Source organism: Loxodonta africana, chromosome 22 (assembly GCF_030014295.1).
Source record: "Loxodonta africana isolate mLoxAfr1 chromosome 22, mLoxAfr1.hap2, whole genome shotgun sequence".
In the NCBI taxonomy this organism is placed as follows: Eukaryota; Metazoa; Chordata; class Mammalia; order Proboscidea; family Elephantidae; genus Loxodonta; species Loxodonta africana.
Genome location: NC_087363.1, coordinates 3483507 through 3495799, shown reverse-complemented (window position 1 = coordinate 3495799; position 12293 = coordinate 3483507). Strand labels below are relative to the sequence as shown.

The following is a 12293-nucleotide window of genomic DNA, read 5'->3' as shown; positions in this document are numbered from 1 at the left end:
TATATGTAAATTTCATCTCAGAAATCTAATACATTGCCAGTAATTAATGTTTTCAAGAAAAGGACAAGGCGGTCTGCAGAAGTGTTCCTAAATAAAAAATCAAATTTCTATTTTCTTCTATCCTTGAGCCATTTTCATTATAACCTCCCCCATGCAAGAAATGATGTGTATCACCACATTTAAATAGATCTCATAAGAATTCATAATTTGTCTAAATTGCAGGTGGCTAAAATTGCTCTGGATCATGGAAAATGGAAATAATATCACAGAATTTATTCTCTTAGGACTTTCTCAGCAAAAGGAAGTAGAAATTCTCTGTTTTTTTTCTATTTTTTCTTTGTTACATTGCAATTTTGGCAGGAAACCTGCTTATTATGATTTCTATCACCTGCAGCCAACTTATCAACCAGCCCATGTATTTCTTCCTGAGTTTCCTCTCACTCTCAGACCTTTGCTACACCTCAACCGTGACACCGAAGCTAATCATTGACTTACTGGCAGAAAAGAAAACCATTTCCTACAATGGCTGCATGACACAACTCTTTACCATGTACTTCTTTGGGGGGATCGAGGTCTTCATTCTCACAGGGATGGCCTATGATCGCTATGTGGCCATCTGCAAGCCCTTGCACTACACCGTCATCATGAGCAGACGGAAGTGTGATGCCATAGTTGCTGCTTCTTGTGCTGGGGGTTTCCTGCATTCCTTTGGTCAGTTTCTGCTTGCCATCTTGCTACCCTACTGTGGCCCCAATGAGATAGATCACTACTTCTGTGATGTCTATCCTTTGCTGAAACTGGCCTGCACTGATACCAGCAGAATTGGCCTTTTGGTCATCGCCAATTGTGATGGGTCTAGTGACATTTGTGGTCTTGCTGATATCTTATGCTGTGATCTTATACACAATCAAGTCCTACTCCAAGGAGAATCGTAACAAAGCTCTTTCCACATGCAGTTCCCATATCACTGTGGTGGTCCTTTTTTTTTGCTCCTTTACTCTTCATTTACATTCGACCAGCAACTACTTTTCCAGAAGACAAAGTGTTTGCTCTTTTTTATACTATGATTGCTCCCATGCTCAACCCTCTGATATACACATTAAGGACATGGAGATGAAGAATGCCATAAAGAAACTATGTTCCCATATTATAGGAAGGTGAGGGAATAGACTGAAAAACATTCCTGCTTCTCAGCACAGAGCTTGTTGAATATACATCTTCTCTACCCTAAGAACTTTAAAATGCATAAAGCTCGTCTTTGTCTCTTGTATCTAGCGACATGTATAGGCTCAGATATGAAAAAAAAATTAATATTTCTTGGATTTACACAGACTTTCCCTCTGCTGTGCTTTGTTTTCTATGTTCTTATCTTGTGCATTACTGATTCTTTGGTTCTACTAATAATTTAGATGTTTAGCAGCAGGCCACTCAGAGAAGTATGCAACCCAAATCAGAAGAGAGCCCACACATAGCTCATTCTTGTGGTTAGCTCATCATGTTTAGTGAAGACAATTCCAGCCATCAAAAAATAATGTAAAAAGCAATTCTAATCTTTTACATGCATCACTCAGAGAATATTTTAAAAGATCTCATCTATACCACACAACAACACTTCTCAAAATTTTCACCTTCTCTGATAATCATGTAACTGGTGCCATTCTGGAGTTTCTTATATGCCTAACATCAACATGCTCTCTATGTTTTTTTCTTCTAACTTACTTTGTTTCCTAGCTGTGGTCATATGCAAATCAACTGCACATCTCTGGTGAATCCTAGCACTACTTAAAAAAAAAAAATCTGCTGCTGTTGAGTTGATTCCAACTCATAGCAACCCTACAAGACATAGTAGAACCACCACATAGGGTGTCCAAAGAGCGGCTAGGGGATTAGAACTGCCAACCTTTTGGTTACAGTCTAAGCTCTTAACCACTGCACCACCAGGGCTTCAGCACCATATATTGTATTGGTAAAGGGTATGGACCCTGGAGCCAGAATCTCTTGGTTCAATGTCACACTTGGTAGCTTACTAAATGTGTTCCCTAACTCTGTTGGGGGCAACTCTATGTCCCAACAAAGCATCTATGGTACAGAGGTAATAAGAATGGTACACCACTCACAGGTTTGTGAGGATTACATGTGAGGAATTACAACAGTAATTGTCACGTAGTGAGTACTCAATATGTATAAGGTATTTTTATTACTTGTAATAGATTGAATTGTGTCCCCGAAATATGTGTCTACTTGGTTAGGCCATGTGTGGCTCTCCTCCATTTTGTGATTTTCCTATGTGTTATACATCATAATCTCTTCCTGTGGTTAAAGATGATTAGGGTGGAATGTAACAACCTTGCTCAGGCCATATCCCTGATCCAATGTAAAGGGAGTTTCCTTGGGCTGTGATCTGTTCCCCCTTTTATCTCTCAAGAGATAAAAGGAAAGGGAAGCAAGTAGAGAGTTGGGGACCTCGTACCACCAAGAAAGCAGCACCAGGAGAAAAGTGTGTCCTTTGGACCTGAGGTACCTGAGCTGAGATGCTCCCAGACCAAGGGAAGACTGATTACAAGGACCTTCCTCCAGAGCCAACAAAGAGAGAAAGGCTTTAGGAGGAGCTGACACCATGAATTCCGACTGCTAATCTACTAGACTGTAAGAGAATAAACTTCTTTTGTTAAAGCCATCCACTTGTTGTATTTCTGTTATAGCAGCACTAGATAACTAAGACATTACCAAATCTTCTATTATTTACCATTCTCATAATGACTTTCCTCTGGAGCAGTGGAGGGTGTGAGGAAGGAAAAAAGAGAGGGAACTCTCATACACAAATACCATATTTGTGAAACAGGTAGAATACAATTTTTCTTGGTGTGGGAAAATAATGTCACCTAAACTCACTGCAAATTTTTTTGTCTGTTTTTCACAACTTTATAAAAACTAAAAGTTTTTTTTGTCCAGTGGTAATTTCAAGTCAACCAGAATCAAATTTGCCTCAAATCAGAAAGGACTAGGGCAAAAACAGGTTGCTGTGTAATTGCTTAGGATTAGAGAGGAACTCGAAGGCCATAAGAAACTCTATGACAAGAAAAAGTTTTGCATAAAAATATATTTTCAGATTGGTATAGAAAACCAAAAAAAAAAAAAAAAAACCAAACCCAGTGCCGTCAAGTTGATTCCGCCTCATAGCGACCCTACAGAACAGAGTAGAACTGCCCCATAGAGTTTCCAAGGACGCCTGGTGGATTCAAACCGCTGACCCTTTGGTTAGCAGCCATAGCACTTAACGATTATGCCATCAGGGTTTCCGATTGGTACAGAAGGTGCAATAAATAAAGATGGTTAATATTGTCAAAGGATTCTAAGATGGCTGGAGAGTATAAACAAAAGGATAGAGTAGTACTTGAGCTCAGTTTAAACTTCCCAACAAAAAAAAATTGAAAACACTACATACTAAAAATTATTGAAAATATCCTAGCATACTTTCCTGGATGTTCTTTATCTAATTCTTGACATTTATCTAGAAAGTGCCTGAGTGGGTTGTGAGCTGGACACATGTCAGAGAACAACATGACAACAGAAATGTGGAAGGTCACTTTCTGGAGTACGATAAACAATGTCTCTGGTACGAAAACCTACAAGCCCTTGAATTTTTCTTCTCTTTCCGAAGCTCTATCCTCCAACTCAGAAGGCCTAAATTACTGAAAAATAAAACTTCAAAAAAACACTGCAGATGTTTCTTTTATTTTTGCTCATGGAATAAAAGTTTTGAACAGGGATTATTTAAACATCTGTGGCAAAAAAAAAAAAAAGGAAATATCAATCATTAGCAAGGAATCCCTCCTTTAATTCCATCTTTTATGCACCAGCTCTCATTCTTTCTCATCTTCTCAAGGGCATCACTTCACTGAGTCACCCCTCTTCCTCTGCGTCAGCAGTTTTTTCTCTCTTTGGTAATTGATGTCAACATAAGAGCTGTAGGGGAAAATGGTGAGAGTGTTCTTTGCAATTTAGTGGGTATCCTGGCTAGCTTTTCCATTCCAATTACCCAGCACTAATTGTCTTTGACTAGGATAAATGGAGATAAAATTAAAGTTGTCAAGGATTTCATTTTACCTGGATCAACAATCAACAGCCATGGAAGCAGCAGTCAGGAAATCAAAACACACATTGTATTAAGTAAATCTGCTGCAAAGGACCTCTTTAAAGTGTTGAAGAGCAAAGATGTCACATTGAGGACTAAGGTGCACTTGACCCAAGCCATGGTATTTTCAGTCACATCAATGCATGTGAAAGCCGGGCAATGAATAAGGAAGACCAAAGAAGAATTGACGCCTTTAAATTGTGGTATTGGCAAAGAATCTTGAATGTACCATGGACTGCCAAAAGAACAAGCAAATCTGTCTTAGAAGTACAACCAGAATGCTCCTTAGAAGCACGGATGGTGAGACTGCGTCTTACATACTTTGGGCATGTTGTCAGTAGGGATCAGTCCCTGGAGAAGGACATCATGCTTGGCAGAGTACAGGGTCAGCGGAAAAGAGGAAGACCCTCAACGAGGTGGACTGACACAGTGGCTGCAACAATGAGCTCAAGCATAACAACGATTGTAAGGATGGCTCAGGACAGGGCAGTGTTTCGTTCTGTTGTGCATAGGGTTGCTACAAGCTGGAACCGACTCAACGGCACCTAACAACAACAACAGGATATTTTACAACTTTGTAGTTGTAGAAGTCAACTTGTAGAAAATGTTAGCAAGGCCAATAATGCCTGTCCATGGAGATGTAAACTGGTTCATTGAATGTGAGTATTGATGGGGTTTGCCAGTTTGGCATCTGCTTGTAAATTACCTTCAGCCTTTTTTTTACCAGCCTCAACGTGTGATATTTTGTGTTCTTACCGATGGTAACACCTTAATAACAAAAACCAAACCCATTGCCATCAAGTAGATTATGATTTATAGTGACGCTATAGGACAGAAGTGCCCCATGAGTTTCCAAGGAGCTACTGGTGGAGTTGAACTGCCAATCTTTTGGTTAGCAACCAGCTGTTAACCACTGTGCCACCAGGGTTCCATCTTAGTGGTATCCCATTAAACAATGAGTTAAGTAAAATCTTTAACATGTGTTTATTTTACTTGTATAAGAATCACGATTATATCCTCTTTTAAAATTTATTCTTTAACAAAATAAACTTATTCATGTCATCAAAAACAAAACAAACATCTCTTTTGTGCCTGCTTTCCCTTCCCATCTTCTTTCCCAAATTCTGATTTCTTATCTTCCTGTACTCACTGTATCTAATTTCTCTCCTCCCAGTTTTATTGTGCCCTCTCTCATCAGTTTTTTTTTTTTTTTTTTTTACCTTTATCATTTTACTTAAGCTTCTCTTATCAAGGTCACCAAAGACTTCTACATTGATAAATCCTGGATTTCCTAGAGTTGATCATTTTTTTAATCAAAAGACATTTTGACTTGGCTTTGAGGTCTCCACACTCTTCTGATTTTTCCCCTGTGTTTTTAACAACTATGTGCAGTTTCTTTTCCTGTCTTCTGCTTGTCTCAGTGAACTCTTCATTAGTGTTGAGGGGCACAGTCCATACTCCATTTATCTATTCAACTGCTGACGGACACTGGAGTTGTTTCCACCTTTTGGAGAATGTGAATAGGGATGTTATGAACCTTGGAGAATCCCTGGATGGTGCAGTTTGTTCTCAACTACTAATCAAATTTGATGGTTCAAATCCACAGTTGCTCTGTAGAAAAAAAGCCCTAGCAATCTGCTTGTGTAAAAACTACAGACAAAAAAAAAAAAAAAAAAACTCTAAGGAGCACAGCTATACTCTCTAATACATTGTTATGTTTTTGTTGTTGTTGTTTAGAGTATCCTGAAAGCAGCAAAGCATAGTGATTAGGAATGTGGTATCTGAAACTAGATTTCTGGGTTTTCATCCCAGACCCACATTTACTGCTTATGTAAACCTGGGAAAGTTTCTCAAGCCCTGTCCTACAGTCTTCTCCCCCATAAAGGGGAGATAATAATAGTCCCTAACCATAATATAGCCTGAGTGCCAAGTGAGTAACAAATTAGAACAGTATTTGGCACATAGTAGTTATTCAATTAATTTTAGGTATTAACACATATTTGGATACCTTCAGTAGGTGATTTTTGAGACAAAACAAAACCCACCACTGTAAAGTTTATTTTGACTCACAACAGAAGAGGCTAATTGATACTTTATCTGAACTGACACTGAACACAGAGAAATAAATGAATAGAATATGGCAAGTGCACTCGGACTTAAGAGTTCAATGGGAGACAGATTTCTCAGTTAAACAAAGCTTCATTGTAAAAACCAGGTAGATAGAGTCACACGATCAAGGAGCTATGAAAGTACATCTAAGTTACTGCCGTAAATCAGAGAATAGATTTCAACTATACCCTTCAACTATACAAAGGAGGAAGGAGCCCTGGTGGTACAGTGGTTGAACTTTCATCTGCTAACTGAAAGGTTGGTGGTTCAAACTCGCCAGTCACTCCGTAGGAGAAAGATGTGACAACCTGCTTCCATAAAGATTACAGCTTTGAAATCCCTAGGAGACAGTTCTACTCTGTCCTGTAGGGTCTCTATGAGTTGGAATTGACTCAATGGCAATGGAGATATCCAGGAGGATAGAGACTGTAACTGAAAATAATGCAAATAATCTGTCAGTTGGCGAACATGGATCTAGAGAGATGTTTTCACTTATTCCAGCAAAATTAGTCCAAAAGCAGGATGAGAAGGCAGAAAGGGACAGGAACTGGTCTCATGGACACTGAGAACCCAGTGTGGAAAGGGGGAGTGTGCTGCCACATTGTGGGGATTGCAACCAATGTCACAAGACAATGTGTATAAATTCTTGAAGAAGTTAACTTGAGCTGTAAAATTTGCCTAATGCACCAAAAAAAAAAAAAAAAAAATTAGAAAAAAAGGGCTGTGAAACAATATTGCAGAAAAAGGAAAAAATAAAATTATTGGAAAACGTGGATAGAAAGCAGAACTGTGAATATTATTTCTTGTGGGGACAAGTAGAAAAAACATTTGCTATCTTCAATAGGTTGTGAGAAGTTGCCTCTATAAAAATGAGCCAAAAATTTTTAGGGAAAATAGGCTAATGTTAACTAGAAAAAAAAATGTCAGAACAGAAATGGGTTGGTTAGGAAAAATCATGAGGAAAGAAAAACTTAAACAGAAAAATTAAAATCAACTCTAATGGTTTTTAAAAAATAAATTTGAAAATATTGACCATCAAATGCTAGAAACTTGAGAAATTCTCTCAATTTGAAGAAGAAAGAGAAAAAGAGATGAAAACAGTGAGGGAGATTATAATTAATATGGCCGATAAATTGAAATATGCTGCAAGAATTATACATTTTCCTGTAGTTACAGTCTTAAAACTATGAGATTAAAATATAACTTTCATGATTTGAAAAACAAAACAAAAAATATACATAAAAACAAGTCTGAACATGAAGATCTAAAGTCTAAAATGTCCTGAATTTTTTTTTTTTAGATCTATAAAAATAGATCCATTCGTAGGCACTTATTTAATGTTTAAAACAATTTCAATGATAAACAAACAAAAAAAATGACAAGCTTTTTTTTTTTCAGGCAATAAAGACAAAGTAAATTCATCAGATGATTCCAGGTTTCGGACTAATGTAAGGGGGAAATTGTTTTCGCTAGAAGAGGAATGAGGAAATACAATTTCCGGTGGAGTTACTTGAAGACAAATTGACAAAACAACCAGAAGCTAATATCCGTATAATATAAAGAGTCAAAGGTTTATTATTGTATAAAGCTTTTGCAAATTAATAAGGAAAGATTGAAAGCATCTTGTTGTTTTTTATTTTGTTTGGTTTTTATTTTAGATCCACTGTTCCTAATTTTATGTTTGTTTGCTTGTTTGTTATCTGTCTCCTCCTTTAGTCTTCAGGCCTCATTCAGGGCAAAGACTATGTCTGTTTTGACCACCATTGTGTACACGCTCCCCACTGGGTTATACTCAACTCAGATTTTGGTATCTAGAGGTATTGTTCTTCTTAGTTGCCTTCAAGTCAATTCCGTTGAGGTGACAGCAATTTTTTTTTTTTTTAATGAATGAGATCATTTTATTTTTTATTATAATCTCTAGATTTTTTGCAATACGCATATGTGATGCTCTAATAAAAATTTATGTTTTTAGAAATTAATTTCTTTATATTGATAAATTTGTAAGCTATCTGTATATGCAGGAAAATAACCCATGGGAACGAATGGGCATCCTGAAAGAACAGTTGTAAAAAAAAAAAAGAATCTTTTCCAGGCCAACCAATCAACCAACCCCATTGCTGTCCGGTCAATTTTGACTCATAGTGACCTGTAGGACAGAGTAGAACTGACCCATCTGGTGAATTCAAACTGCTGACGTTTTAGTTAACAGCCCAGTCTCTTAACCACTGTGCCATCAGTACTCCAGTAAGTTTGCTTTTGTAGAAAAAAAATCTTAAACTCTTGGTTCACATTCTGCACTTCTAACAATGACCATAGGGTTACCTGGTACTTCCCCTTTCAGCTCGCCTCTGCCTCACTCCTAACATGTGGGCACTACTCAAAACTTTTCTTTATAGTTCCCATGCCCCATCTCTAAACCCAGTGTCTTAGATGCTGATGCAATGGGAAAAAATAATTGACTTTGGCATACATATTTCACATTCTGCACTTCTAACAATGACCATAGGGTTACCTGGTACTTCCCCTTTCAGCTCGCCTCTGCCTCACTCCTAACATGTGGGCACTACTCAAAACTTTTCTTTATAGTTCCCATGCCCCATCTCTAATCCCAGTGTCTTAGATGCTGATGCAATGGGAAAAAATAATTGACTTTGGCATACATATTTCCTAGGAACAAGCTTAAGCTATGGTCTATATCAGCATACTGATGGGAAATTTCTAAATCCTGAGAGATATCAAGAGTTACTCTGTATAACAGATTTTCTCAGAATTCACTTTCAACACCAATATGACATCAAAAAGAAAAGATATATATGTACATGTCTTCTCTAGAGGCAAAGGTAAATACCAGAGAGGTACTTCTTTTCTTTCTCAGAAATAGAAAATAGTATGCTGAAAAACAATCAAACAAAACATCTTGAATTTAGTATTTTTGTAAAATCTACATCTTTAGATAGAGTTTACTGGTATTTTCTCATATCTTAAGACAATGCAATTTGAGAGTTATTATTGCATATCTATGTTAATTTTTTTTATTCTGATTTTACCCCAGGTGTGAAACCTCAGTTTATAAGAAATCTGGTGAGTTAAGCTGCTGGTAAGCTAAAGCCAGTTCATAAATGCACTAGTTATTTTTCTTAAAAAGAACATTTAAATTATTTTGCTGTATTAATGATCTAGTCTTTCTAAGAACACTTTGAATGAAAAAAATTCAGAATCATTAAAAGTACTAATTTTACTGTTTTGGGAATGCTTCAACTTGCTTTCCGACTATACTAAACAACTACATATGGTGAACTTTGCTGTTAGATTATCAGCACCATATCTTTCAGCAGGTATCAACATAGCACTGAATCTAACTGTTTTGCTTTATTCTAGAATTTCAGAATTTGAAGCACTTTTCCAGTAGGAAAGTGATCAATATTTTAGAGAAGATGTATATAAAATTATCAAAAAGCAAAATACCAGTATGGTTCTAAGACCATGAAGAGGCAAAATATGTATGGCAAATTTTTCTATAAATCTACTCAAATGCATGAAAACTGTGGTGTATGTTTCTTCCTTCTAAGCTTTTAATTTCAGGAATGATTTGTTTCTGATGAAGAACATTCTTCAAAGAGAGGAGGACTGAACATCTATCTAACTTGAGTAGGGTTAATGGATTCAAAGGAGAGAAAATAAAAGTGCTAAACAACTGAAATAAGCAAGCAATTACTTTCAAGAATACAAGATCAGCTTAGTCTTTTTTTTTTGAGAAATAAGCAAACATTCCTTCTTTTTATTACAGCTTCCCCTTTTTCAAATTTTAAATTTATATTTTTATTGAGGTATAATTTACATTCAACGAAATGCACAGACCCAAGCTGAACAGTCCAATCATTTTGACCAGTGCACACTTCTATGTAACCCTTGTCCTTGTCAAGACACAGGACATTTCCATTGCATTAGAAAGCTTTCTCATGAGCATTTCCAGTGAACCCCTCCCATTTCTAGTGACTTTGCTGGTTATATCTCTGTAATTCTAAAGGGCCAAGATAATAACTTGCATTATTGTTTATAGCAGGTAGACAAATTCAGGAAATTCATCATAACTCTCTGAAAGTAACCTGTAAACTACACTTCAATCTTTATGTCTTAAACATATTTCCAAGAATCCATTTATTCTAAAGATATTAGGATCTTTTTCATAATGAATAATTGTTTTTCTATTCCGCTAAGTGCAATATCTGGATGGAAAATATACAATACTTTTTCACAGGAGAGAAACACACTGTACATGCTTATTAAATAAATATGCTGTCTACTTATGTAAAAAGATATCTTATCCAACCTTACACAGAATCTCACTCTGTAGATAGATGGTAAGTTAAATGATGTGTTTCTATGCCACTGATGGCTTGATTAAATTTTTTTTAATTATTATTAATTTGGCTTGTGGTTAACCCTTCTTTGTCTTGGTACTATTTTCTCAAGGACATTTTCAGGAACTTTCTAGCAGAAAGAGTAGACAAAAGTATCCTATAGTTAAAGACTGGTCACCACTTTGAGATGTGTTTTCTCCTTAGGAAAAACTCCTTAATGATTAGATGGAAGGAGTGGATTTTTATTAAAAAATGTTTTCTTAACCATGACTCATGAATAGTAATTTTTCAGATCTTGAAAAATTCATGAGCTATAGATCTAGATTCTAAAATATTCAATCCTATTTCTTTCTCCAACTTTCATCCCATGATACATGTCTTATCAGTATGTAATTTTAATTCTCAGGTGAAAAAAATGTGTATCGGTCAGTAAAAACCCCTCACCTCAACAGGAAGACAACTGAAGGAGCATTTGTCACCAAGTGACTCCCTAGAAGCACCATCTCCAAAGTGAATAAGCCTCACTGAACTATAAGCCATTCTAGCAATTATAGCTACTTGTTCACTATTGTGCTTCAATAGGAAACCCTGGTGGTGTAGTGGTTAAGTGCTATGGCTGCTAACCAAAAGGCCGGCAGTTTGAATCCCTCAGGCACTCCTTGGAAACTATATGTGGCAGTTCTACTCTGTCCTATAGGGTCTCTCTGAGTTAGAATCTCCTGGAAGCCAATGGGGTTTTTTTGGCTGCTGCTTCAAGAATCTAATTCAATGCCTGGTAAAGAGAAGGCATTCAATACATGTTGAATAAATAAACAAATATTCTGGGGCAGGAACTGGTTCCCATCCAACTTTGTGCTCCTATTACCTAGCACGATGCATAACGCATAAAAGCTACTCAGGACTTATCATTGACTTGAAATGGCCACACTAAAATGGTAATGGGTAAAGGGACAAGATAAATGGATCTGAGGTCATTTTTAAAGCTTTGGTTCAAGATGGTCTAAGATCATTTAGTTCAATTACCTGATTTTTTTTTGCAAACCAGTAAAGAGAGTCAAGATATAGTATGACACATGTTGGAATCGGCTTATTCCTGGCCAGGAAGCAACTTTGTTTAATGAGGGAAAGCTCCTGTGGAATCAACTGTTAAATGACAGAGAGGAAGGGAAAATTAGATCTGCTGTGTGTTAATACCGTGATTTTACCAGACGGTTACTTGGAAAGGAAGCATGTTGTTATCAGATGCCGTCGAGTCAGGTTTGACTCATAGGGACCCCGAGTAGGACAGGACACAGGCTGCTCCCTCCTGTGCCGTCGTCAACACAGCAGGTAGGACTGAGCCCGTTGTAGTGGCTGTTGTGTCAGTTCATCTTGCCGAGTGTCTTCCTCCTTTTGTTGACCCTCTACTTTACCAAGCATGATGTCCTTGGCCAGGAATTTGTCCCTTCTGATCACATGTCCAAAGTAAGGGAGACAAAGTCTCACCATCCTGGCTTCTAAGGAGCATTCTAGCTGTACTTCCTCCAGTAGCTTCTTCTATTTAAGGTAATATGAAGAGAATAAATTCTGTAATGGAATCCTGCAGCTTGTGTGCGTAGAGTCTGTAAAAAGTTAAGGGAGAAAAATGGTTGAGCAAAGCAGGCTGCATGACTTGTTTTATGCTGTGCTGGAGGGACCTTTTTTTACAT

General features: G+C 37.1%; 1 pseudogene; it reads left to right on the top strand.

Annotated features, from left to right (window-relative positions):
* The first annotated feature begins 244 nt into the window (after nucleotides 1-244).
* On the top strand, nucleotides 245-1209 carry LOC100666319 (olfactory receptor 4P4-like; annotated as a pseudogene).
* Nucleotides 1210-12293: the final 11084 nt, after the last annotated feature.